General features: G+C 48.0%; 1 pseudogene; it reads right to left on the bottom strand.

Annotated features, from left to right (window-relative positions):
- Window positions 1-2,573: 2,573 nt before the first annotated feature.
- Window positions 2,574-13,862, bottom strand: LOC120850209 (annotated as a pseudogene).
- Window positions 13,863-27,374: the final 13,512 nt, after the last annotated feature.

The raw sequence follows: 27,374 nt of genomic DNA, 5'->3' as shown, positions 1-27,374 counted from the left end.
GGCCGCGGCGAATCGCTCTATATCGGTGACTGAGAGGTCGGCTGCAATTCTGGACGTTCTCGTAGCGAGGCGTTTCAGAGTGCCGCGTCCTTAGGAGCATCTCCCGCTCCGTTGGTGTTAGGTCACTGAACGTGAGCCCGAACTCGCTCGTGACAGCGGCAGTGTCGTCCATGTTGACAGGTCCAACGAATCTATAGCGCCCCCGCACTGCCATAGTCCACCACAGAAACCAGTGTTTCGATCTCCTAAATGCTACCGATACCGGCTATTCATAACTGACGTCAGTCCCTACGTCACCTCCGTTTTCGGCGATCCAGAAGTAAGAATGAAGATAGTTCAGTTTCGATTTTTTCAGTTCTTTTGAGACACAGAATAGACCCTTTCCGAAATTCAGTCTGGCCACTTTGATTCCTATCATCATCCGTGGTACGGCATCTGTGCCATACTAATGGCGGCCTTCTAGTGACTGATAAAGGAAGGCGTTGAAGATGCTCCTAAGCGGATGATGCGAGGTTTGTACATTTGGGGTGTCAGTACGACGTGACGTAGGAATGGAACACAAGAGCTACGTAAGCGTTTATTTCTAACAACTCAGATTCAATCAATCTGAGGGCGGCACACAATCGGCCTTAAAGCACTTTGGTGTACAGAAGTTTTCGAGGCATCTGAGTGGGTTCGAGCTTTTTCTGAATGCAGGTTCTTGGTGAACATCGAACTGAAAGTGATCGAGAAAGAACTCGCACTGAAAAATTCCTCGCGTGCTGTTGACTTGCGAAAGTGACGGTGTCGATACAAGTTCCTTTCCGCCATTTATATGGCAAAACCTAAACTGCTTTACGAACTACCTGATGGCACTGAATTTCGAAAAGGGTCTATTACGCCTCACAAATGTCTATAAACAATTGGGCAAAGTGCTAGCTTCCCAGGAAACATAAAGACACCATGTAAAAGAATAATTAAAATCGTCTTCATTGTCCCTTTAAGACTGCTTTTGCGTAGGAATGCGAAGGCATTCTAGTCCCGCGGGTGAAATGTTTTTGAGTAACGTCTCTACACTTATTGAAGGCTTCAGGCGTTTTGTGACGAAGCATCTGCGTTTCCATGCGCATATCAAGGACAACGTCAAGGACGGCGTCTCGGAGGACGTCGAAGATCGACGTCAAGAGCGAGGTATTGGACGGCCCTTAGAGCAATCTTTTGGACGAAGCATAGGTTGACGTCTAGGACGACTTCTAGGACGGCCTCTAGGAAAACTTAAGGACGACGTCTAGGAAGACGTCGAGAACGACGCCTAGAGGTCGACGTCAAAACGACGCATAGAGAATGACGTCTCAGATGACCTCTAGGACAACCTAGACGCCCCTAGAATGACGCCAAGGACGACGCCGTCCTCGGCATCGTCCTTGAGCATAGGATTACGCGGCGTGTGCTTCATGACGTAATTTTATGCCAATCTTTCGGGCACCACGACGCCGTTTTTTCGCGAAATGTGTCTAGTGAGGTTCTCACCTTAAAAAATGTCTCGTGCAGCCAGTTGTCGCGGGAATAGTTTGGCGTGATTGGTTTCTTCCCACTTATCTGAGCACGCGGACCTGGGACGGACCTTGGGCAACCAGGAAAAACCTGCAATAGAACGAGTTTAAAATCTAGACAACTGTTGGTACTACTCGGGTGCTACCCTGGTCGCAAACAAGAAAGTGACGTAAGGAAAACGTTGGGGCGGAGCCTCAAACTAGAAAGATTTTTGTTTAAGGCTCCGCTCCAACGTTAGGGTTCACGCACGCGGCCAGCTAGAATCTGACGATCCCCCTACATCACGATGACATGTCCAGGCAGTTAGTGCGCAGAAGTCCTCACCTTCCCCCTGTTTTTTTAATTTTTAGGGGCGAAGCTCCTTAAGGGGTATTCACACAAGGGAGAAATCCCGGGGATTTCTCCCTTGTGCACGCGCATCCCACGGCGAAAACGTCAGGCTTTGCGATTTGCAAAAGCCTCGCGGTTTCATCTCGTAATTCGCGCGTGCTGGGGAGAAATCCCCCGGAGTAGTAGTAAATCTGCACCACTCCGGCCACCTGTCAATCACAGCCCCAGGTGGGCGGGGCCAATCCTGACCAATCCCGAAGCAGCAGGGCGGGGCCTCTTCCCTCTCTCCCATCCCAGGGACCAATGACAGGGCATGGGCGTTGGGAGCTCATCGAGGTCCCGCCCTCTAGTCACGTACGCGGCACGTGCCTCGTACGCAATTACCAGGTGTTAACACCTGGTAATTACCTGGTTAACAGCTGGTAATCACCAGCTGTTATCAGTCACGTACGCGGCGCGTGTCAGAAGCGTGGGAAGGACACGTATCAGGGATGTCATCAGCACGGCTCTCATCACGTGATTCTAACCACGTGATTCCCCAGGGTTCGAGTTGCGTCCGACAGAGGGCGCCCACGTGACGTCACACACGGTTCGTGTTGCATCCGATAGAGGGCGCTGCGCCGCGGTCACGTGATGGTCACGTGACATTATTTGAATCTCTGCGACGGCGGATTTCTCACCGATGAGGAGATGACACGAAGCATCAGCTGTTATTCGCTGTCCACATAGTCATCCTCCACACCACTATCGTAGTCTGAAAAAAAAAGAAAAAGAAAAGTGGATGAAGCTATCAAGCTGTACATACGTGACTCACCAGTCCGCACTGGCAGCAGGTGCTCAGCCGCTATCAGATGATCCCGCACAAATTCTCGCACCTGCTGCGTCGCCTCGGCCGCCTCGGCCGCCCCGCGGGATCCACCCAACCCAGCCCAAAACTGTAGAGTCCGGAAGCGGGCCGTCAATTGTTGAACAAGGTCAGAGGGTGAAAAATACGATAAAAGCATCCCGCAAGGGCAGATATACTCACCGAAGGCGACCGCAAGGATCGCCGACATTTGCATCGCCAAGTATGCAAATAGAGTTGGTTGTATATCTCTCCCGGGATCAACTTCTTCCTCGTCCCAGTTTTCTCCTTCACCCGAGCCGTAGTCGTGGAGGAGTTGCGGATTGACAAACGCAATAATCTCCTCCAAAGACCGAGGGTTTCTTTGCCGAAAACGCTCGATGAAGTGAAAATGTACAACATCAAAGACTCGCTGTCCCTCCTCTGCCATCTTTAAAACGACGGGGTAGTTATCGGGCTGCCTTTGGGTAGCGCGACAGCGAGTCAGTTTCTACCCCTATTTTATACAAACCTTTTCCTCATGTGCAACTATATTTAATTTCAGATATGCGCGAGTACAGCGCGCATATTAATCTTTGTTAGCCCGCGGTTTTAAACGGAGTTATGAAATATGCACAAACAAAGTTGTTTTTCGACGTCCTTCTTGAAACTACATGCAATGGAGATTGAGATAGTTAACGTTGCATGAAGGTGGTTAACGTCTCACACGTCTGCTATAGAAGCGCTCATCGAGAAAGCGCGCGCGCGGTATATCTCGAAATAGCGACCTTGAAGCGGTTTGACTGGTTTTTTGCTTCTTTCCAGCCACTGTCTCGTTTAAGCTGGTTAATGGCTCTGTCGGCGGGGCGTCCGCATCCCGCAGTAATTGCTTTTAGGAAAATATGCGTTAAACATTGCGACTTCACCGTTTCCTGTGATTGCACAGCATATGTTTCATTGTGTGTACACCAGCTTTGGGACTCTATAACACTGATTCGCAACCGAAATACCCGACTCACGCATCGTTTTTCTCCTGATCTTCGCACTGCAGTGTGAGCAGACTAAAAGCCTCGCGTTTTCCTTGCGAATAAGACATTTTGTAATGTAAGTGTCGTCGTATGTGCACATCCTACAGTACTTGCTTAGAGGAAAATCTGCGTTAAACATTACCACTTCACCGTTTACTGCGATTGCACAGAATAGGACTCCCTGGGCGTACTCCAGCTTTGGGACTGTATAAAACTGCCTCGCACTCGAACAACCCAACTCACGCATCGTTTTTCTCCTGATCTTCGCGCTGCAGGGTGAGCAGACCGAAAGCGTCACGTTTTCCTTGCTAATAAGAAAGTTTTCTTCAGAATTTGGTCATCAAGAGGGAGAAAAATTACCTCGGTTTGGCATCACACCGTTCTTTCACAGCAAGGTGAGCAGACTAAAATCCTGGCGTTCTCCTGGTTAATAGGTCTTTTTTTTTTGTTTCGATATCTGAAAAGTTCACACATGGATTCCGCTTTACGAAAGTGTGTGGAATGCAGGGATTGGTGCTCCACGCGCTGCACGCGCTGGCCGCAGCTGTAGTAACTTTTCTAAATCAAATTCCCAAAACAAAACAAATGGCATCCTGCACGTGCGTTCGTCAACACTTTATTTTGGTTACTTACTTCGAATTTTTTATACGAGGAAGGCGTGCGCGTATTGGGCATGTGTGACACCGGTCCCTTTCTCCCTGATGTTTGAGTAATTTAGCAATTTGTCTTGTGAACCAAGGCTAAGTGAACTTGCAGCGCTTTCGTAAAGCGGAATGCATGGCGATGGAGTCACATTGTGAACCAAGGCTAAGTGAATTTGCAGCGAGTCTGCACTGCAGGTCCAAACCGCGTTTGTGGACGGTCAAATCAGTAGTTCGATGCTGCGAGTCCGCACTGTAATAATGCTGTCGGTCGTCGGGAGAGCACAGGTTACGAGTAACCATGACGGGTATGAAGTAGCTAGACGATATCCTTAGGTATTCGACGATCAAGAAACGAATTTGCTATCGGGAGAGCACAGGATACGAGTAACCATGACGGGGATAAAGTGGCTAGACGATATCCTTAGGTATTCGACGATCAAGAAACGAATTTGCTGGGTATCGCCGCGCGCCTCTCGCAACATTTTTTTTCATCCTGTTTTGTTTTTAAGACGCGCGCAGACATGTTTCAACCTGTTGTTGGGTGGGAGGGTAGTTCTCAGGACATTGGGTGGAGGGTAGTTCTCAGGACATTGGGTGGGGGCTAGTTCTCAGGACACTTCGCAACTCCTTCTAAACCTGCACCCAAGGATGAAAAAAAATGCGCTCCAGAATAAAATTAAATTGAATAAGCGCTCAGACTCATGGGTCCTTTGTCATCTTCTCCGTTCCAAAGCAGCAGGGCGATAATTTTCCTTATTGAGCCAGCACCCAAGTAGTCCATTTCATCGGCACAGGCTTGGGCCGGATTGGCGCGAGCTAGGACCAAATTGGCTCAAACCTGACACAAGCTTGCGCCAAACTCTCCCAAGTATGATCGAGGGAAGTGCACTGCTAGGGTGCAGGCCGACTAACGGTTTCAAAACAGCCCAAATGTCCAGAATTGCTTGACCACTTGATATCCGCAAGTATTGGCGTACCGTCGTTTTTCCCCGGCCTAGTGTTGGCACAATATCGTGGAAATAGTTTACGATGCGTCTGCTCTGCAGTGTCCGGATGTCGTACAAGTTTGCGTTGTATAGGCCGTTGGATATGAATTGTTGCATTTAAGCCACATAACCGGGAAAACAAAGTTGCTTTCGATCGCTCCAGAAGTTTTTAACCAATATTATTACACACATCGTATTCTTTGCACATTTACAGTCGTTATACTTTTTTGTAAACCGGCAGTCAAATTAATAAAAATAATTAATACAGTTTTTATGCCAAGCACTACTCATAAATTAAAGCACGAAAAAGTGTGGGGATTGAGAGGGAACCATGACTACTATCAGAAGAACGCTTGCGGCGTACTTACTGATAAAAAAGCGATAGCATGTAATCCTTGATGGATGTGCAATCCGACTCGGGCAGCACAGAGAAGCACAAATACAAGGTCGAGAAAGAGGGTTGCCCACATCCATCTGAAGTCTCGTCGTCGGCGAGGAGCGGTTTTTTTTGTCAAAGCACATCTAACAAACACAGCACAAGAATTCCAGGGACTCCGGCGGAAGAATGGGCAGTACTGAATAATTGACATGGATGTATTCCAGCCGTTTACGACGAAATACCACGGCCGTGTTTGCAGCGCACGAAAACAACGAAGCACTAAAATTACGTATCTTGGAAATATTACCTGCGTGGCTCGCCAATTTATATAACTTGAAAAACGGCGACGATTACAGCCTCGGTGATCCCATCAACGCGACAGGGAGTCGCGTGACGAATGTTTGTCCAAGAGTTTTTTTCGTACTCGTCCTACGGAGAGACATCACGCGTTTCGCTCAACTTCTCTGATTTGCCTAAAGCTGCCGCCGCGCTCGGTGAAGGCCACCGAAGGCAGAGAAGCATGTGGGGTGGCATCATAAAATTCAAGGATTAAGGGGGTTGAACGATGCAGCTAAGCTCCCTCACCTTTTTGACTGAAAGGGGAGGTAGTGTCTTGTAGGCGAGTAATGTAACCTTGGCTTAGACTGAAAGATTTTGAGAGAAACGAGTGCCTGGGTTGATGGTGTCAAATGCTTAAAATGAACGTTAAAATCGCCGCTATCAGATTAATATTTTAGTTTTCCTGAGTGTTAAGCGGGAGTGGTATCGCAAAGTCACGGTCGCTTCCGCTTTTTGTTATCGCTAGGCTTTGACAGTGCCCATTAAAAATGCAAGGCACGCACAGTGCTATGCCCGATTTTTGCTTTGCGGCGCCTAATAATGACATCTATTGAGTAGATGTGCGCACATCAGTCGCACGCAGCTCTTGTTCAATGGTAGCAGTTGCGATAACATCGAAACAGTCTCATGGCGCGTCCTTATATTGGCACTTGTTTGGCGACTTTGGCCTATAGCTTCCATATGACCGCCAAACAATAACAAAGCGAATACTAACTTTGGCAGTTGTTTAGGGACTTGGGCCCAGAGGAGCCAGATGGCAGTTTAAGTTCCAGGCAGTAAGCCTAACTCTGGCACCCGTTTGCTGAATTTGGTCGAAATATGACAGATAAGAGCCGAACTGCTAGGAAATGAAGCCTAAATTTTTCTTTAATTCATTCATTAATTTAGTTTGAGTGGCCCACGAACAGCTTGACTCCTTTTTAGTGGTGCACTCTTCAGATTAGTATGTAACAGCAGAACAAAAGTACGAATAGGAAGAGAAATTTTAAAACAACACAATATAATGAAGAAAATTTCTAGGTATACAGCGTCATAAAAAATGACAAGGCTAAAATTTTCAGCAATCTGTTCATAATCGTTATACGTTAATTGTAGTCCTGTCATGGGTTCAGCTTTATGCAATTCCAAAGGATAAAACATTGAATGCAATCTGCAAAAAATCAGAGGAACGCCTAGGTAAATGCAACTGAGTAATACAGATGAATCGATTATTGCATTCGCAGGCTTGTGGAGAAACTTCCAATTATGTATCAATCTTTCGTTACGCAATGTATCCAGTTTCAACTTCTTTGGCAAATTAGGGACAAAATACCCTGACTCTTGCCATAGAAGGACACATTTGGCTCTACCTGGGTTTCTTTCAGAATTTCAAGGCACAAACTTCCCAGACTTTTGACAAGACTTGGCTGAGAGCATGGTTGGTTCAATTTGGTTGTGTAGAAATTTTCAGAAAGGCACCAATAAATTATAACGTTCGAATCGCGTCACGACAAGATCTGAAACTTTGTCATTTGGTCCAGACTGCATGTACTAAATTTGGGTGCGAACTGGGGGTTCGCCAATCCATAGTTTAGCTTTTCAGTAAAAATAGCACAACATATCTGAGGGGACACATTGTAAAAAATGGTGAGCGTGCAGTCATATCTAAAGATTAAAAATTTACAAACATCGCAGTTCCAACAGAACATATGCTGTTTGTGAGCGTGATGGCACACTCCCGATAGCTAGCAGCAAACAGCAAAGGTACCTTTGTAATGGTATGCGGGACACAAGCCTGCTAACTGTGTTTCCTAAAAATGTACCGTCCTAAAGAATGATGGTACATGTGCAGCACATTGATATAGAACATGCTGTGGCAGCAAAGTTAGCAGGGGATGTGTCTCGTAATTAAACGCTCATTTTTGAACAGTGTGGCATAAGACCATGAAAAGCTTTAAAAACACAAAGATCTAGCCTTTTTGTGTGGCTTCTATTCATTCTGCAAAACTTAATAGAAAACAAAAGAATACATCAGATCTTTGCTACAAGAGAGAAATAAAAATATTGATTCGGATATCAATATTTCCGTCTAATTAGACAAATTTGGTTGGCAAGAAGTTATTTTTTTACGGAAAACGTTTGCTCTTTAAGGAAAAAACAAAAAGAATACTTCATAATATTTCTACAATTAGCAAATATTTATATGTGAATTTTTTTTATTTTTTATCTTTATTTCTTAAAATTGTAATTATAGGTACATCAGAGCATAACAGTTCAACTGTACCTTCAAGGTTCCGCTGTCGTTTTTCGGGGAACACGGTGCCATTTCGGTCAGCGACGAACGCGTTCAAGTTTAGTTCTCTGCTTCTGGTGTAGGCCAGTCATAGTCACCATAAAACTTCACGTAGCGACTATCTGTTCTTTTTCAAACATGTACACCTATGCAGTCGTCACTCCACCCGCTCTGTACAATAAAGGATAAAGTTTCCTCTGTACACTAAAGGATAAAGTGAAATCAGATGTGTGGGAACTCTGAATTTTGTATTTTCAATTATGTTTAGAATGTTATCTGAAGCCATAAATTATGGTTATACATATTTAAGCATTTCAATTAGGCATTGAATCGCTTGAACATTTGTGTTTTATGTTCAGGTTTAATGTAGAAAGAAAACATACACGTGAATATTTTATTGTCCCATCACATATACACATTGGAAAGAAAAGTTTTCAAAGAAGTTGTTTGGAATGTCTGGATTTTGTAAAATCAGAAATATTCAATACAGACAACTTAAAAACAATATTTATATAGTAAAGCTATATTCCTTTACATTATTAGGTTGTGATTATCTGAACACCGGAAAACTCATTTAATATTTAACTGTCTAAAATGTGATTTAAGCACCATTTATAGGGTGCACAAATATAGTTATAAATTATATCGCACTCTACAAATGCAAAATGTATTTACCACTCTATATTTGCTTATTTGCAAAATTACTTATACCGCTTGTCAAAAGGAGGCGAAGTGTTGTGTCATCTACGTAGAAATATGGCATGTTAAAAACCTAAATTTAGTGCATTAATCAAATGAACAACATATTTGTATGAACCATCCTAGTTTAAGATTTGAACAAGGTCTACAAAACGAAAATGTTTCTTCAACGGCTAAAAACCGTCATTATCAATACGAAAAAAAAAATCTTCCACTCTTTTCACTCTGGTAAAGAAGGAAGAACAGCGGAGCTGTAGCTTCTGTTCTGGGCGGTGGCTTTCCAAGCAAAACAATCTGCCCTTCTTCCGCAAATTAATCTAAAGCGCTCGACGCAGTGGAACTTTGGGTGGTTGCAGCCTCGCCGCGGTTGCGGAATCATTCGCGCTGCTGAGAACATCGCCGCTCGTTCCGCTCCCGCTCTTCTTCCTCGTTCCGCTCCCGCTCTTCGAAGAAATGTTGCCGTCATCTATGAGCGAAGGCAGCAACCGGTTGTCTGGTTGCCGAGGCTGGAAAGGTTGCCGCGATCTGTGAGCGACGGCGGCAAGCAAAAATCCGGCAAACACAACAGTCTGGACAGCTACCGCCATATGTGACAGACGGCGGCAACAAGGGTTTGTGTCGGCGTTTGTTTGGTACCGGACATGAACCTGGGGAAACTAGCCCTTAACAGATCCGCTGTAAAAAAAGCTAAATAAAGCAATATTTGTTTATTTAAATCTCAGAGAATTTTGTTAAATTTTCTGATAATCAATTAAATGCAATCTTAATAATATATTATTTAAAAATTAAAACTTATGCAAAACAAAGTTTACAATGATTGCATTTAATTTCGGAGGAAATCAAGCAAGCTCTGAAGACCTCAATGAAAACTTCTTCAGTATATGACGATCATTAAACATCCGCTTGCAGACTGCCCTCAGCCTTCCGTACAATGTTTATGGTTTAATAAAAAGAACAGAGCAGTCATAGGCAATTCCACCTTGCAGTTTGTTTTCGTATGCTGGCTTGCTGTACCAATAAAAAAGTGTTTTATGTGAGGGATGATTCTGAAAATTTTCGCCGGTGAAAGATTTAATAACATGGGAATTACTATCTGATGGTACATTTAATTCAGAATCGCTCTCTGTGACTAGTCGATGTATTTTTAAAGAGTGAAATAATAGTTTAGTTTTTAGTTTCGATAAGATTACTTTAATACTAAGTCAGAAACGTGTTAATGCTTTAGCAAAAGTATTCTCATAATGTGTCATCATTAAATACATTCTGCCATAATATGCAAGGACGTTGCGGTAGTTTGGTCGAGGGCTACGAAGGTGTTTACAATATTGTAGATTAAAATGTCCCTCTCTTCAACTTGCGCTTCATGTATTTCTATCTAACATATCCAACACCTTGTTTAACGCTTATAGCCTAAACGTAAAATCAATTGTGCCGTTTATGTGAAGATATCTAAATGATGTTGTTGCAATAAAAAAATTCTAAAAGGTATAAAAAAAGCTTCGGACGATATGTCGTCGGTGGTGTGTTTGCACCACCGTCACCTGATGTTGGAGTCGAATTGCCTCAGGACTCGATTCCGGGTCCTCTGCTAAATCATGAGCCACTGAAAGCTCGGAAAGTGTGGCGACCTCTGGCCTCACGGAGTCCAGGGACTCCGCCGAGACCGCTAGATGACGGAAGCTCGCTGGAATACTCGAGTCCCAGTTGGGATGAACGTGATGCGGTGCTCAATTTTGCACTGCTTGAAGGAACGGAAGTTTCAGGACCCTCCTGGACAGCGAACCTGGGGGCCTCTTGGAAGACTGGAGCCGGGGCAACCGGCGGGACTGGTGGCTAGCTGCTGGCTTGATTGACTGGTACAGCGGCGCGGAAGGTCGCTTGGAAACTGGAATCAGGAACGGCACAGGGGACTGGGGTGGCGGCAAGGCCACCAAAAACCACCGTATCTTGAACGGTACCGGGTGCCGCAGAAACAGAAACGGCACCGGATACCACCGGAATGGGAGGGGCACCGGGCACCACAGAACTGGTGCCGGGTACGCGAGGAACGGGAAGGGCTCCGGGTACCGCCTGTACATTGGCAGCACCAGGCACCACAGCTACATGGGCTGCAGGAGCCGTAGGATGGGGAACGACGCCTGGCACCGCAGGAACATTGGCGGCGCCAGGGGCCGCATGACTATGGACACCAGGCGCCACAGCAATGCCAGGGCTGGTGCCGTAGTAGCATGGGCGGCTGCAGGGGTCGCAGTGGCATGGGCGGCTACAGAGCCGCAGTGGGAAGGACGACTTCTTGGGCCGTAGGGACAGAACCGGCATCAGGGGCCGCAAAAACAGGACCGGCAGCAGGGGCCGCAAAAACAGGAACGGCAGCAGGGGCCGCACGGACATTTAAGAAGGAAAGACTTCAGCAGTCACAACTGACGCAACAGTCCAAGACATGTTCCATCAAGTCCTCGATCACCCTCGTCCTTGATCTGAAGAGGACAATAAACTTAAATTTTTCAGAAATGAAGATTTGTCGGTAGCGAAAACTCAGTACCAAAAGAATGGCTTAGACTTAGACAAAATTGTTTCTATCAGGAGTGCTGATACAATGACGAAGGCTTAGACCTGAGGCAAGAGTTAATAATATCAATAATATCAAAACGCATTCCTCGTTGATATCGATAAAGAAGATCGGATTATTTTTGTAGAGGGCCTGTTTGAACAAGCCACAATTCACTAGTGAACTCTAGTCCCGCTGCTGACGACCATGATCCTCTAAAAAGACCTGTAGCTGGTGTGTCCCATCGTACTCAGGACCTGCTTGACAATGAGGAGGGTTTGAACTTCAGGCAAAAAAAAAACAATATACAACAACAATAAACAACTGAAAAGAAACGTTGATACTTCCATAACTTATAACTCTGGCACTGAAACAGTTTACTATGCATGGTCATGTGGGTTTACCATTTATATCACTTAGCATCTATCGTTTTAGAAGGTTTGTGAACATATGACTTATTTCCTCTATTGTATGGTTGCGTATCACGTCCACGTATGAACTTGAAGCTTCAGCTCGGCGGCTCACAAGAAAACGAATAAACACACACACGTCCATTCCACAGATTTTTGCTTAACTGAAGACTGCTCAGTGCATGGGCAACTGGCAACAAAATGACAGCAAAATTTCGACAACTTCTCGACTGAACAATGCCCAGTGCATGGGTAATTGGGAAAAAAACGGTTGGAAAACCTCGACAGGAAATAACAGCCGTTTACAACTCCCTGTAACGCCGAACAAGAGCGCAGCTCTTGAGGAGGAGGAGGGAAGCATACTGAGGCGAAGGAATACCCCTCCTTCCTCCTCCTCACGTCCTCATCCTGACTGCTACTCCTCTCTCCGAGCGGCGTGGCCGTCGCCTCACGAAGGCCACGTGACCTCACGGGGCTCATGGTGAAGTGGGCTGCAGTGGGCAGGTAACGGATTCTGTCCTCCCATCTGGTAAACGGAGTAAGCTCTGGTTGTTGTTCCAGCCGGTATCCGCCACCAGAAAAGTCAAGTGTCATGCTTTCGCCTCTAATGGAATCTCGGCCCGAGGTTACGGGTAAGACGAGTCCTGGCATATAAAGAAATCGCTGACGCCGCTTCTTTCCATTAAACCGAGTGTGCAGCCTCAGGGCTTCTCCATTTGTTATCGCTGTACGAGATGATAGCTTCAAATGGGTTTCGCTTTCCCGGGAGGCTTATCTTTTTTGCTTTGCAGAGTTCGAAAACGAAATCTCCTCTAAGTGAGATTGTGGCCCCAGAATCCAAAAGTGCGGCAATGGGAATATCGAGCATTGAAATCGTCATGCGCGGTTCAATGATGTTAGGCTCGGGCTGGATTCGACATACCGATGGAATCTGTGCGGCGGCCTCACTGCTCCCAGGAGCTGCAACGGCCGTCGGCGAGTGGCTGTCTGGTTTCAGCGTCGCCGGCCGTAGTAGTTTCCCTGGTTGTTCTGGCCCCAGCCCCTTGTAGTGTCCAGAAGTCTTGGACACTGGTTTCGGTGGTGGCCGGGCTGCTCGCATTCAGAGCAGCAGTCCGACGAGAGTAGCTTGGTTCGGCCACCCGCCCCGAGGTGCCCGTCGGACCGACTCCAGCGATCGGGTAAAGAACCACTATGGAAGACCCTCCACCAGGCTTGCGACTGGCGGTTGTGTGGAGGGCTTGTTCCGCTAAGACGGGGGTGAATGCTGCTTGGCTGCGGGACTACTACCCCACCATGCCAGTTTTCACCAGCACTTGCAGGGGCAGACTGGTAAAAATGGTTCGCTTAGGTGGTGATCTCCGTTGAGCCCCAGCTTACAATAGGGCACGCCCAACGACCTCTTTCCTGTCGTGGCGACCGCCGCCCGAGACCCTCACCGGCCCCGCTGTGACCTCCGGGGACCTCTCGACGAGAGTTAGGCGAACATCCGCTTATCCCGCAGGGAGATCGCCATGCATGCGTCGCCAACTCTCCTGGTTCACGTGGTGAAGAAAGGAGGTCGCGTTCGGACAATCCAATTGCGTGGAGGCCTCTTGGCCCCGAAATGCGCATGCTAGTTCGACCGCGTACTTGGCGGGTGGCGGCGGCACATAGTTCCGCCGGGCATGAAGAGCTTCATGGATGAGGCGGGCGCCCCGGGCTAGCTCTTCAAGGGTCTCAAAGGTGCGGTTGATGAGGTAGACGTGGTACCTTGGGTGACACTGCCTTCTGACCCGAGCTACTCTGTTTGACTCAGGTGACTTCGGGTCCGCCCTCTTGGAGAGCTCTTGCATGACCCGAACGTATCGGACCAGACTTTCGTCCGGATGCTGTGTCCTTGGCTCGAGCTCTCAGAGAATCTGCGTTGAGTAGTCTGCAGGCAGGAACTCTTCTCGAAGCCTTGTCTGGAAGTCCGCCAGGTTGGTGAAGGGGGCCTGCGACACCAACCAAAACCTGGCGCTGGCTTGCGACGCCAGCAGGAAAATCCGCTCCGCGATGAAGGCTTCCGAAGCACTGGAGGCAAGGTGGTACGTCTGCAGCTCGCCCAGGAAGTCTGCCACGGACTTGACGTCGTCGTACCCCGCGTAGACTAGAACAGTCAAGTGTGGTCGGGGCTTTCGCGGTGGGGTTTCCTGCTGGCCAGGCGTCTGGGCCAGGCGCTGCATCACGGAGTCGCACATCTCCGTAACCTTCGTAAGCATGTTCATTTGTGCCGCTGAGGCCATCGCGGCTTCCTGCTCCCGGGTGAGCATTCTTGCAAGAACAAAGAATAAAAGCCCCCAAAACCCACCAAAAGCGCAACACAAGCGCAAAAAAGGAAACGCCCCCCAGAAACCAACACAAGCGCGCAAAACGATTGTCGCTGCCTTAAAAGAAACAGTCAGAAACACGCCAATACATCAAACGCGGACGTCACGGAAGCACGCAACGACGGTGAGAAGCACGGGGAGTGGGGAAAAGGCTTACCGAAAGAAGAAACCAAGTCCCTTGAAATTCCTGCGAGTGGGTAGCATCCCGCGGTTGGGCGCCATTGCGGTCGGTTTGCCTTGCGGCATACCCGACCCTGAGGAATAACACAAAGCCAACGGTTTCAACAACAAGACACTACATTTAATTGGACATGGACAAGACAGTTAACATTGTTACCAGCGGCGCCTGAGTCCAGGGAGCAACTCCCTTGTGCGCTGCCTCTGATCCGCCTTATCAAGTCGGCGCACGCGGTGAGCGCGTGGCCGGCGTAGCGTCGCCGCCACGCAACAACAGTTCCCCCCTGTGCCCAGTAGTCGGGCAACCGGGCTGGGGAGCCGTCAGTGTGCCCACTATTTCAAGTACTTTTAAATGTACTTTAGGAACATTGTAAACAATGAAACACTGTCTACCAAATGAAGCTGAGTCAGTGCTAAACCTTTAAGGTAAAAATGAGACATCCGCAGTACATCATTGACTGGAAAACAAAAAGTACAAGAGCGATTAGGCACGCACAAATTGCGTGATGAATTAACTCACTTCAGTGAAAACACATGCCGCTTTATATTTGGCTAACAAAAGTTCCCAAGCGGACCAGAAATATAAAAAAAACTTCTAATGTAATTTGGTACATTTTGCGATTGTTAATAATTAACTCAATTACTTTCCATTTAAGTATTGTCAAATCTACTCAGATCACTTCTGAGGCTAATACTCATAACTAAACTTAATTACCTCCTTTTACTGAATTGTACATGTCTGCCTACAGAACGCGGCCGACAAACACTCAGTCCTGCTGCTGTTTCGAAACTTACTCTGCGTCCACGTTGCTTTCCTTCCCTTTGTCGGCCGGGTACTCGTCATTCGGCCGCGGGTCGCTCACTGTCAACAACGTAAATCGTCTATATTTTCTTCTATCCAGCAACTACCTTTCATTTCCCTTCGCAAAAACTTCCTCGGCGCTCCCAAGCCCAGCCAACCTTGAACATCCAACAAGCCAGGACATGCCCGCTCTCCATTTCTCTGTCTTTCTAGCCCCGTCAAACGAGTCCGCCTAGGAGTTACACAGTGTAAACAAGTCCGAATACCGCTATAATCCAACATGTAAACAATTTGATTGAGCTGGTAAGCAGGTTGATAAAATCTGTGAGCAGGTTCAAACCGGTCCACCACGCCACTACGCGGTTAAACTAGTCAGCATACCGCCGTTCTCAAACCTATAGGCATTTTTAATAGGGCGACGAAAAGTCTCATCGAAGCAATGGGCAGTTTGGTTGTACTGCTAAACTGAGTTCTAAATCTGTTTTGGTGTGATTAAACAGGTACCGATATGAACCTGATTGAATTTGAAACATTTCTTTTTTTCTTCAGTAGAAGCCAATCCCAAATTGTGCCTCTCCGTCCGTTCGTGCTGGTATTTTTTGCTATACTTAGCGCGAATCTGACTTGACAAAACTCAACGTTACGTTGTCTATCCAAAACGTGTATACACTTACTTTTCATATTATATACACCAATCTAGTTTCTCCGCTACATATAGTGTGAAAATTAACGGCACATGACATGAAGACTAATCCAGTTTTCCAGGCAAATTTTGTAGGAGAAATTGACGTCACGTGACCTGTGTCAATATACAACAATTCAGTTTTCCCGCGAAATTTACCGAAAACCTCCCATGATACACCAATCTCTTCGCTTACATTCATCTCGCGATGCATTGCCGTGATTGCGGATGCCAGCCGATTTTCACCAACACGACAGTGATATTCAGACACAAGCACAAACTACCCCGAGATATGATGAAGAAGTACTGCTTCACACAAAACGGATATTTGTTTGTGAGCCGGCCCACAGTGACCTTGACGAGCAGTGAGATCAGCTTTTTGGATATGAGATAACTCGGCTGGTTTTGTGATAAGTGAAAGAGGAAGCGCCTGGGCCATGGAGGGCCAGGCCTGCACGAGCAGCAGCAGCGTCATGTGTATTTTTCTTTTCAATTGAATCAGTTGCTAGTTCAGCGCTTGTTGCGTGTTTTCTGTTCTGTCTGTCCTTGGTCCAGCCGCGCTGTAAGTTGCGATGAACACCAATCTTTCTCTCCCTCCCACTTTTCCTTATTTCTCCGTTTCGCTCCCTGTCTTTCCACATCCTTTTGTTTTTTGGGGGAGGGGTGGTTTCCGCATTGTTTTCTTTCCCTGGGTCATTCTCCCTCTCGCCTCCATCCCCGGCAACTTCTTTCTCTCTCCCCATCTGTCGAGGTGGTCGCTTTTATTGATTACATTTTTTCGACCGACAGGACGGCATACCCCGCTCTGTTTTGTTTAGCCGCCTGACGGCGTTTCGGTCGGGAATGGGATGGCACTTTGGGAGTCAAGTGTCGCGTTTCAAGGGGTCCGGTGCCGTTACAAGTGGGAATTCTGCTTGTTCATGAGCTTTTCCCGGTGTCTGGGAAATGTCCACGGGCATGTCGCCCTCATCGTTGCATTTCATCCGGAACCCCGGTTTTCGAACCCACGTGAAAACACTTAACTTGCCGACGAGAGGTTGCTGTCTCAGCGCCGCGTGCGTCTACCCCTTGACCCTGAGACGCGGGGCCAGACGTAAAGGTTTGCCGGGGAACCCACGGCCGAGACATTAATACGTCACCGGTCGCCAGGTCGTTTCCTGGGAGACAAAGTGCTTCAGAGCTCTTTGAGTCGTGTATCGGAACTCTTCCGTGACGCCCGAGGACCAGGCACTCCATATATGCTCTGTATATGCTTGGCGTGTCTTTCTTTATACTTTGTTGCCTACGGCCTTTCGCGGTGGAATAGACATGCCCCAGCCGACATGACTCGGTGGTTCTCGCCGGTCGCGAATGTGTACCTTCTGTGGCAGATAGGAAAGCCATAAGTCGTTATTTATCCACGGGTTCTGAGAATTAAGTCTTGGCTTATGGTTTACTCTCGGAGAAATGCCCTCTGACCCGATTGATCGAAAGTGCGTTGTGTGTAGGCGTTGTAGTTTGGTTTCTCTAGCCAATGGGACCAGGGTCGAACCCTGATTGGCCTAGACGGGTTCGAGCGCGCCGTTTTAGACCCTGGCCGGACAGGGAAATCTTTGAGTTTTGGAACGGGCTCGTGAGCAACCCCACTTACGTTCAGCTCCCGCGGTACGCCGCGTTACCTGCCGTGCGCGTCAGCGTCTTCATCTTCGCAGCTACAAGGTACGTCGTCGTCCTTACCGTGCGCGGTAGGACTATCTGACGCCGAGGCGTCCCCTGCAGTCTGTAAGCCGTGCGCGGCAGTTTATTACAGCGCGAGATCTGCTCGCACTTGTCTTTTATGTTGCTGTTTGATTATTTTTTTTATTATCAAAGTAAAGTTTTGTTGATCTCGTTAAGCCCTCCGAGTTGTCGGTCACCCCTGCATCACCACCGACGCATCTAGCTTTCAAGCAACTAGATTCATCCACGATCCCCCGGTCCTCGCCGGCAACTTTCAAGAATTCCATCGAGGTCGGGGAAAACAACATTCCTAGCATCTACTGGCGCAGTCGACAGGATCGTGGACGTCGTCGGCACCTTCAAGCATCATCAGGCGCCACAAGAAGACGACGCCGGCAGTAGCTGCGGGGGAACCCATCCCAGGCAGCACAAAACGTCGTGGAAACGTCGAGAAAAGGTCCCGGACGTCCGTGACGTCCCGCATGACTTCGATCACGTTTTTTCGATGTCGAGGTGACGTCCTTATATAACGTTCCATTAGAGTCCAATCGGTGACGTTGTGACGACGTTGTATTTCAACTCAAACGTCGTCAACGTTCCCACGACGTCGATGCACGACGTTCCCACAACGTCCAACGCTCACGTTTCTTTGACGTTGAACTGAAGTTCATAAATGACGTCCCATTATCGTCCTGTGCGTGACGTGCTGGCGACGTCACGTTTCAACTTTAACGTCGGCATCGTCGCCACGACGTCAAGACAAGACGTTTTAGCAACGTCGAACACTCACGTGTCTTCAAAGTTAAAATAAAGTCCAGGGTGACGTTACATTATTGTCCCGTCAGTGACGTTTCAGCGACGTCGCATTCACACCTAAATGTCGTAAACGTCATACAAGACGTGCTGGCATCGTCGACCACTCACGTTTTGTTCGACGTTTTTAGATTTTCCAGCATAATCTCCAGCCGCAGAATCACTGTGCTCAAGGTGACCGTGCTCGAGAGTCGCTAACAAAACTTAATTTTTGAGAGGTTGAGAAGTTTAATTATTTATACATTAATTTGCTATTTCAAAATGCTATTAATCGCACATCGATGACGTTAAAGAGGGCATTTACAAAACTGAATGTACACGGAAGAAAAAAAAATAATATGAAAGCATGTTGGGAATATCATTCCTTTTAGATGTGCTTGTTATAATTTTGGTTTGTTTAAAATATTGTTACGGGTTTAATTTGCGAAGCCCATGGCGTCTAGAACGGATCGAATTGTACCATTCTTGCATTTTTCACGCGCGCTGTCGTCTTCCATGGGTCCTGGGCCCTGGCACGCGCGTCAGGGGCGCCGCCAGACTATCCCCTCTCCCGGTGATTTCAGGCTTGCATCCTTTCCTAGGAGCATCCATACTGCTCCGCGACCACCCGAGATTGTTTTAAGGTTCGTCAATTTCTCTTCGTATTTTGTAACCCATGCTCACCTGCGCACAACCGATAAATTGGCATCAACATCACAGTTCATTCATAACACCAACTTCCAGCGCTTAGCGCTTTCGGTAGATCGGGGCGCAAAGTCTTGTCACGTGACTGTCAGTACAGATCTGGCTTTCATTGCCACTGGTGACGTACCCAATCGAAAATCGCATGCCAGCACACAACAACTTCACTGCACACTTGCGCATTTTTGAAGTTGACTCAAAAAAAAAAAAAATGCCCGGCAATGACGAAATCCAGTAGATACTGTCAACGCTTTGTGGAAATTGACATCCATAATGCCGTCCCCTGAATGGCCCAGATGACGGTCCAAAAAGAAGCCCAGTCCGCACTTACGTGCCGGAAAAAAAAAAAAAAAACACAAAAAAAAAAAGAAAGACAAAAAGAAGAAAAAAAAGCAGCCGGCACGGCGCGAGAGAGAGGGGGAAAGGTAGGCAGAGGAGGTGCCAGTGGCGTCTCCATAGAGCCCCATGCGATGCGTCGGGAAACTTGGCAAGAAGAGGGCGAGAGAGAAAAGTGGGGGAAGATAGCGACGACGAACAATTGACAAGCCTAAGTTCCGGGCGCACGTATTTTCTCAGTCGTTCCCAAAATATTTCACTGAATGTTCTGTTCTTCGAATTGGCCCAAAGAGAACAGCTCTGGGACCCGGTCCAGCTTTTTCCGAAAGCCAGTCACTAGCACCGGCCGTCAGCCAGTTCTACGGGTCTACCAGGCAAGCTGCTATGTCGCCATGATTTTGTTTTTTTTTTGAGTCTGCATACAGTATAAGTGCTGCGATTGGATGAGTCGTTCAAGTCGCCCCCATGAAGAAGTCGGTGTTTGCCAAAAACGCCGTCGTATTCAGTCACGGCTCGAGGACCTTTTTCAAGGCCATAACGCTTCACACGTTGAATCGTCCTACTGCTCGGATCAAGGTGCCTGTGAGGATATGAATGACGCCCCCCCAGAAAACAAGTGGCAATGCACATAACGGCGCGTCAAGTCCAGTCTCTGATCAAGACCCTTCAGACGCCTCCGACGATCCCAATCAAGAACGCCCAGCGGACGGGATTCCCCTTCTGAAACCATTCCCGTGCACGCAGCGAGTACCAGCTACGCGCAATGGGACGGCTAAAGCACGCGCGTCAGCGCATTAATCAGAAGCAGAACGAGGTAAGCGGTGGAACATTCCGCGCCGCGTGATATCGTCTCTTGTTCATTTATTTACGTGAATTTGTTTGTTCTTTTATATCTTTGAGGCTGGCACATCCAGGGCTCTGTATTGCATCTCGTGTCTGAAAATGCAAAAATAAACAGTTCGTACCAAACCTGTGTTTTAGTTACTTCCTTCGTACTTGCATGATAGCAACTTGCCTTCGCAATAATACAAAAAAAATACTTTTTTTTTTTTTTGGGGGGGGGGGGGGGGGGGGGACTCAACGTTTTCCCACGACGGCTAGGGAACGTAATTTGGACAGGTTTTTCGACGTTCCGTGAACGTCGTTGGTAGTCCGGATGTCGTAAACACACGTATCATAAACGTCGAGGGAGGACGCAACGGCCCACTGAGACGTGCATGTGACGTGCAACAAACGTCATTTGGAACGTCCCCTCGACCTTCTGTGCACCTTTTCTCGCGGACATTTAAAGGTTTCATCGACGTCGAAGGAGGGTAACGTCCGTACCTTCGACGTTTTACGACGTCACGTTACAGACGTCTTCGACGTTCTTTCGACGTTTTCTTTACGTTTATGTGCTGCTTGGGATGTTGACATCCCCATTGACGGGCGGCGACGACACTCGGAGAGCGGCAACTAAGTTCAGGAAGGCAGTCTCTCCTCTCTGTCAGTGTTTTGGGGGACACCCTCTGAGGAAGGCATAATGCCCGAAACGAGAAGTGGAACCTCCACTGTTCCGCCTAGTGCTGCGGACAGCAGTGACATGGAGGCGAATAGGGGAGCGGGTTCGCCGTCTAGCTGCCAAGTAGAGGGGACGAACGGGAGCCTAGAACTTGAGAGGGAAAAAATTCGTCTTCGGCAGATGGAAATTAAGTTAAAGTTGCCCGACCTGAACGCTCGAAGAGGGGCGAGGGCTGGGCGTAGCGGGCGGGATCCTGAGATCAAAATGGGAGAGGCGCCAAAGCACTATTCCAAAATGCTCCACGGAGCAATTCCAAAATTTCCCCTCGACGCCGAAGTGCCGGTATGGTTTGAGACCGTTAAGAGCCTTTTTCAGAGGTATGCCGTGCCCGTCAAGATCAGGCGCACCTCGTATACCCTTTGATTGCCACCCGCTTAGCGTACCTCTGCGCGAGCATAAAGAACGGCGAATTTACGATCGAACACCTGAGGTCCGTGGTGCTCGCCGAACTACGACTTTCGGCGGAGGAGTATCACAAAAGGTTTACCGCTGCATTAAAAAGACGTGACGATACGTGGAAGCAGTTTGCCACCAGAACCGCTGGCTACCTCCAGTATTATCTGAAGGCTAAGGGGGTGACTGAATTCTCTCAGCTCTCGTCATTACTGGTTGCGGACCGTATGAAGAAGTCAGTGGGGCAGGGCGCGCGGGAGTACGTCACCCTCCGAGAGGGCAAGGACTGGCTTGACCCCGCGGGCATGGCCGACCTTTTGGCGGTCTACGACACAGCGAAGGGCACCGCTCGAAGTCCAGCAGAGGGAGAAACGAGAGGGTCCTGGGGGGAAAACCGCCGCCACGACGGGAGACCCCCCGCAGGGCCACCCCACGAGCCCCCGCGTAATTGCCACGTGTGTGGTAGTCCCCCACACCGAGCGGCGGAATGCACACAGACACGCGAGACGAAGGCGTCGACGTCGCACGCGAATGTGCGACACGTTCTTCTGGATGAACCTGGGCCGGACCCGCTGAATATGAGAGTATTAAGCGTATGGAGAGAGTGGCCGGCGCCTTCTGTATCGACGCACGTTCAAGGGACGTGCGGCGGACAGGCGATTCGGACTCTCTTGGACTCGGGCACCGAAATAACGGTCGCTGGGGAGTCCCTTTTGCCGACCGGGCTGGTCGAGTTCAGCGGTTCAGTAACGCTCGAGTCCGCTTTCGGGGAAAAGGCGAAGGCCAAATTGGTCGCACTTCCCATGTCTCTGATAAAACCAGACTCTCCGGCGCTCGAGGAGGTGTGCGGGACGGTGTCGGTAATGTGTGCCCTGACGAATGATCTAGCCCCGCACACCGACTGCTTGCTTGCCTTCGATGCACGGGAAGCGCTTTCCACTGGTGCGACGCATGACACGAATGGGATGAGAGCCGACGTCTTCAGGAGAACGCACCCCGACAGAGTGGTATGTGCGGCCCAGGTAGCGGCCGGGGTGGCTATTGCGTTAGACAGCGCAGAGCCTTTCCTAAATTGTTATGACGCCGGTCAGCTGAGAACCTCTCGCCCCCTGCTACGAACGACCGATGACAATCCGACTCTCGATAAAGCGAAACAGCGGACAGGGTCGTTCGGAACACAAAGGTACGACTCGACATTGGCGACGGCGATCCGCGATGCCGGTCTGGCTGGGTGCGGCACTTTCGTTGAGACCTGCGCTTCGTGGAACCCGACAGCACAGCTCGGGTGTCCGCAGGAACGTATTCGGGGACGTACACCAGTCTCCGTGGGTGGTAACCTGGGAACCCGGAAGGCGGTGGCGCGCATAAAACGGCGGTGTCCCCCATGGCGACAGAAGGGTGGGTCCACCTACGGTTACCGTGAGCATGTGGACCACCTGAGACTGTGTGCCTGAGCTGTTGTGACATTTCCGCAAGAACACAGGATTGTAGCGTTTTTCTGTAACTATGTTCTGGCTGCGGGAGTGTGATCTACAAGAGACTGCGGGAACTTATCGTCACAACTGCGTTATTATGTTTATCACCGCGCGCAATGACTGTTGAAATACTGCCTAGTTGTTGATTTTTTTTGTAGCTGTTTTGTTGTGCACTTTGAATATTTTTATTGCTTTAGTAATGGTTTTGTGAACACCCGTCTAGCTTCTATGTTTGCGAGTAGGTGGCACAGTTAACCTCGTTCTCTGATGGCCACGCGTATTTTCGTTTCATTACTCATGGTTATATTTTCTTGCTAGCTTTTATACCATATAATCTTGTGGATTTTGCAGGAAAGCCCCGTTAATTTGTTTTTCCAAGTATGTTCGCATAAGTTGTAGTTGTGTTTTTGGGTTTTGCCGACCACTCTTATTTGTTTTAACTGCTGACCAGTCCAAGTCCTGGCGCAGTCTTAGGAGGGACGTGTAGAGGTCGTCGCTTTTATTTATTACTTTTTTTCGACCGACAGGACGGCATACCCCGCTCTGTTTTGTTTAGCCGCCTGACGGCGCTTCGGTCGGGAATGGGGAGGCGCTTTGGGAGTCGAATGTCGTGTTTCAAGGGGTCCGGTGCCGTTACAAGTTGGAATTCTGCTTGTTTATGAGCTTTTCTTGGTATCCGGGAAATGGCCGCGGGTATGTCGCCCTCTTCGTTGCATTTCATGCGGAACCCCGGTTTTCGAACCCACGTGAAAACACTTAACTTGCCGACGAGAGGCTGCTGTCTCAGCGCCGCGTGCGTCTACCCCTTGACCCTGAGACGCGGGGCCAGACGTAAAGGTTTGCCGGGGAACCCACGGCCGAGACATTACCACGTCAAAGGTCGCCAAGTCGTTTGCTGGGAGACACAGTGCTTCAGAGCTCTCTGAGTCGTGTATCGGAACACTTCCGGGACACCTTGGGACCAGGCGTTCCCTATATATTCTGCATATTCTCGGCGAGTCTTTCTTCTTACTTTGTTGCCAACAGCCTATCGCGGTGGCATAGACGTGCCCCAGCCGACATGTCTCGGTGGTTCTCGCCGGTCGCGAATGTGTATCTTCTGTGGCAGATAGGAACGCCATAAGTCGTATTTTATGGTCGGGTTCTGAGAATCAAGGCTTGGCTTATGGTTTACTCTCGGAGCAATGCCCTCTCACCCGATTGGTCGAAAGTGCGTTTTGTGTTGTAGTTTGGTTCCTCTAGCCAATGGGACCAGGGTCGAACCCTCTTTGGCCTGGACGAGTTCGAGCACGCTGTTTTAGACCCCGGCTGGTCAGAGAAATCTTTGAGTTTTGGAACGGGCTCGTGAGCGACCCCACTTACGTTCACCTCCCGCGGTGCGCCGCGTTACATGTTTTGCGCGAGAGCGTCTTCATCTTCGCAGCTGCAAGGTTGTCGCCGTCCTTACCGTGCACGGTAGGACCACCTGACGCCGAGGCGTCCCCTGTAGTCTGTAAGCCGTGCGCGGCAGTTTATTACAGCGCGGGATCTGTTCGCACTTGTCTTTTATATAAATTTTAGATTCTTTTTTATTATCGAAGTAAAGATTTGTTGATATCGTTAAGCCCTCCGAGTTGTCGGTCACCTCTGCATCACCACCGACGCATCCAGCTTTCAAGCAATTAGCTTCATCCACGATCCTCCGGTCCTCGACGGCAACTTCAAGGTGGTCCATCGGGGTCGGGGAAAACAACCTTCCTAACATATACTCCCTCCCTACTCCTTCCCTCCTTCTATCTCTCTGTCCCCATCACCTTCCGGTGACAGCCCTCATCATCAGTTTCATTCTTCATGCTACAGATCATTTCAGTTTCCCCATTCCTCTCTGCCCTCTTCCTCCCTCACCCAATACATCTCCTCACCGCCTTATATTGCTTTCTTCCTCCCCCAGTAAACGTTTCTCCCCTTACTCCTTTACTGTTCAAGTGACACGAACTCAGTTTCCCCAATTTGCTAAAAATATACGTTCTTCACAACCGGACCGAGTGTTTCGTGGATTACACACGATCGAAAAGATATCTCCTATATTTTGTTTTTCATGGACTTCATGACATTAATGTTAATGTTCGTTGCTATTTTTAAAGCCTATAAAGCATTTTAACAGAGCAACATTCGCACATTTTTTCCGGCCGTATAAACAAAATAGCCAAAAGAACAAAAATGAATATTTAGATTACGCACGAAATTTCCAACTATATTTCAGCGCTCCATTGTCCGAAAATTGGAAACATAGGGAAATCAGGATCTGTGATTTTAGCACCTCCTGCGCTTCAGCCTTTGATATTCACAACCCGTGGAACGCTGTGCATCTAGGTTTGTTGATATAAACTTTATTCCTGCTCTCGGGTAGAAACAGTTATCACGGAAGAAAACGCAGATGTGCACAATTTGTTCTCCTCGGGGTCATCGATCCCTTCTTTTTTTTTCCGGCCACTGAACTACGAAAATTTATTTCGAAGGATTTTGAACTCGAGAAGTAATAAACACCGCGAGCAGGTGGACATTTGTTGCAGCTATACAACTCGGAGCTTGTTGTATGTTCTGCTCTTGACAAATCTCTCAATAAACGCAAACCGCAATTTACTTCTTGTCGTTTAATTATTCATCTAGTAACAATCACCTAGAAGAGAGTAGTGCTGAGGGCTTTTTTTTAAAATCAAAATTGGCGTAGTTGCAGAAAGAAGCAAACGTTTTGTCAGAGACTTGGGAAACAATACGCGCAAGATTTCAATGAACGACGACGACTCAGTCCTGCATTATCATTATTTATCAGAAAGTTTATCCCAAAGAGCCTTTGGTTCTAAAATTTAAAACCTAAAAAGGCCCTGAGCAATAACGATGTCCCTTTTTGCACTGATGCCACGGCGTTTTTGTTTTTTTACCCGAATATGTGCTTGCCTGGGAAGAATCTCGACGACGAATCGCCTCAAATTTATGGATATTTTCTTATGCCCCAACTCTTTAAGATACGCACCTTTCAAAATATGGTAAATAGTGATACGGAGAAGAAGAACGGCGCGATGGAGCAGAGGCCTGGAGCACGTCAGAGCTTTTGCATTGGCGGGCAGTCAAATTAAAACCCAATGTTGGAAAAAGCTTTGCTCCTTAGCGCAAATCTTCACACCAACGCAACATCTTGATGGAGGTGCTGGAGTCTTTGCTGCCAAGCACTCGGTGTCTTTCCTCCACGATTCTTCGAACCAATTGTCTGCTGTCCTGGAACGAAAGGAACATGTTGCCTGGACATTTAGTGATTTGTGAAAACCGAAGCTATTACGTAATAACAAAAAAAAGAACCTCTTGCTGCAATTGGAGCAGTTGGTGAATTTAAACAGAGCATCTTCGGGCGTACCTTCTAGCTCATTGCGGATCACCACGTATTAGGCTGGCTAGCGAGCCTATAAGGTCCTTCAGGAAGTATACGACGCCGGACATAATTCTGTAGAGCTTCGGCAGCAACGAGAATGTATTAGGTAGAGTACATTTTGGGAACCTCTTAAAACATTTCTATTGGACGCAAACTGGGACTGTTTTGTATTAATTTAAGAGCACTTCGAATATAGTGCGTCCAAGTTTGAAACCAAGGGAACGACGAAACTGCATCAGTATGCAAGAACCGTTTCCCATCGTTGCAGGGGCTGCCTAAATGTCTAATACAATGGTATTGGACTCAAACTAACACCCCTTTGTGGTAATTGGACAACAGTTCTAAAATCGAGCTCCATCTAACCTCAAGCCCTCTGTTTCGCCGCTTTAACACTCACCTCTTTTTATTGGTTTTATCACCTGGGAACCTTTCTTGCATTAGTCGCCACAAACCTTTTTTTTATTTTTTTATTTTATGAGCATTCTATGAATAATGCTCTGCGTACCTTTACTGTTTCACCTGAATAGATATTGTCACGTGACGTGTGAATGTCAAGTAATGTCACGGTGTCACTTCACGTTATGTCATCAAGTGACTCATAGTGTACCAGATGTGACTCGGTCGCGGGGCGTCACTGTGCGACGTGACTTGACATGACAATGTCACGTCAAGTAGCCAGCTGATTCCAGGTATCAGGTGATGTGATGTGCGGGGTGACGTCAATGTGGAGTGGCGTGACGTCAATATGGAATCCTCTGGCGGAGAGCCGAAACTTTCCCGCTTCCATATGGAGCGCAGTCGATGGAGCGAAGCACGCCAAGCGTCCCGCTCACTGGTATCGAAGTAAAAAAAAAGCAAGTTGAGTTGCAGTGTATCTCAAAATAGACGGCTCGTTTGTAACCAACTGCCGGAAATGATTCATCTCTCCGCGATTTTCCCGCCATTACAATTACCTAAAACCATCGAAAATAGTGAAACAGACTTTTCAGCTGAATTATATTAAATCGTACA

The sequence above is a fragment of the Ixodes scapularis genome, unplaced genomic scaffold (assembly GCF_016920785.2).
Source record: "Ixodes scapularis isolate PalLabHiFi unplaced genomic scaffold, ASM1692078v2 PGA_scaffold3__209_contigs__length_174095766, whole genome shotgun sequence".
Classification (NCBI taxonomy): Eukaryota; Metazoa; Arthropoda; class Arachnida; order Ixodida; family Ixodidae; genus Ixodes; species Ixodes scapularis.
The sequence above is the reverse complement of the archived record's forward strand: the minus strand, read 5'-3'. Positions and strand labels throughout refer to the sequence as shown.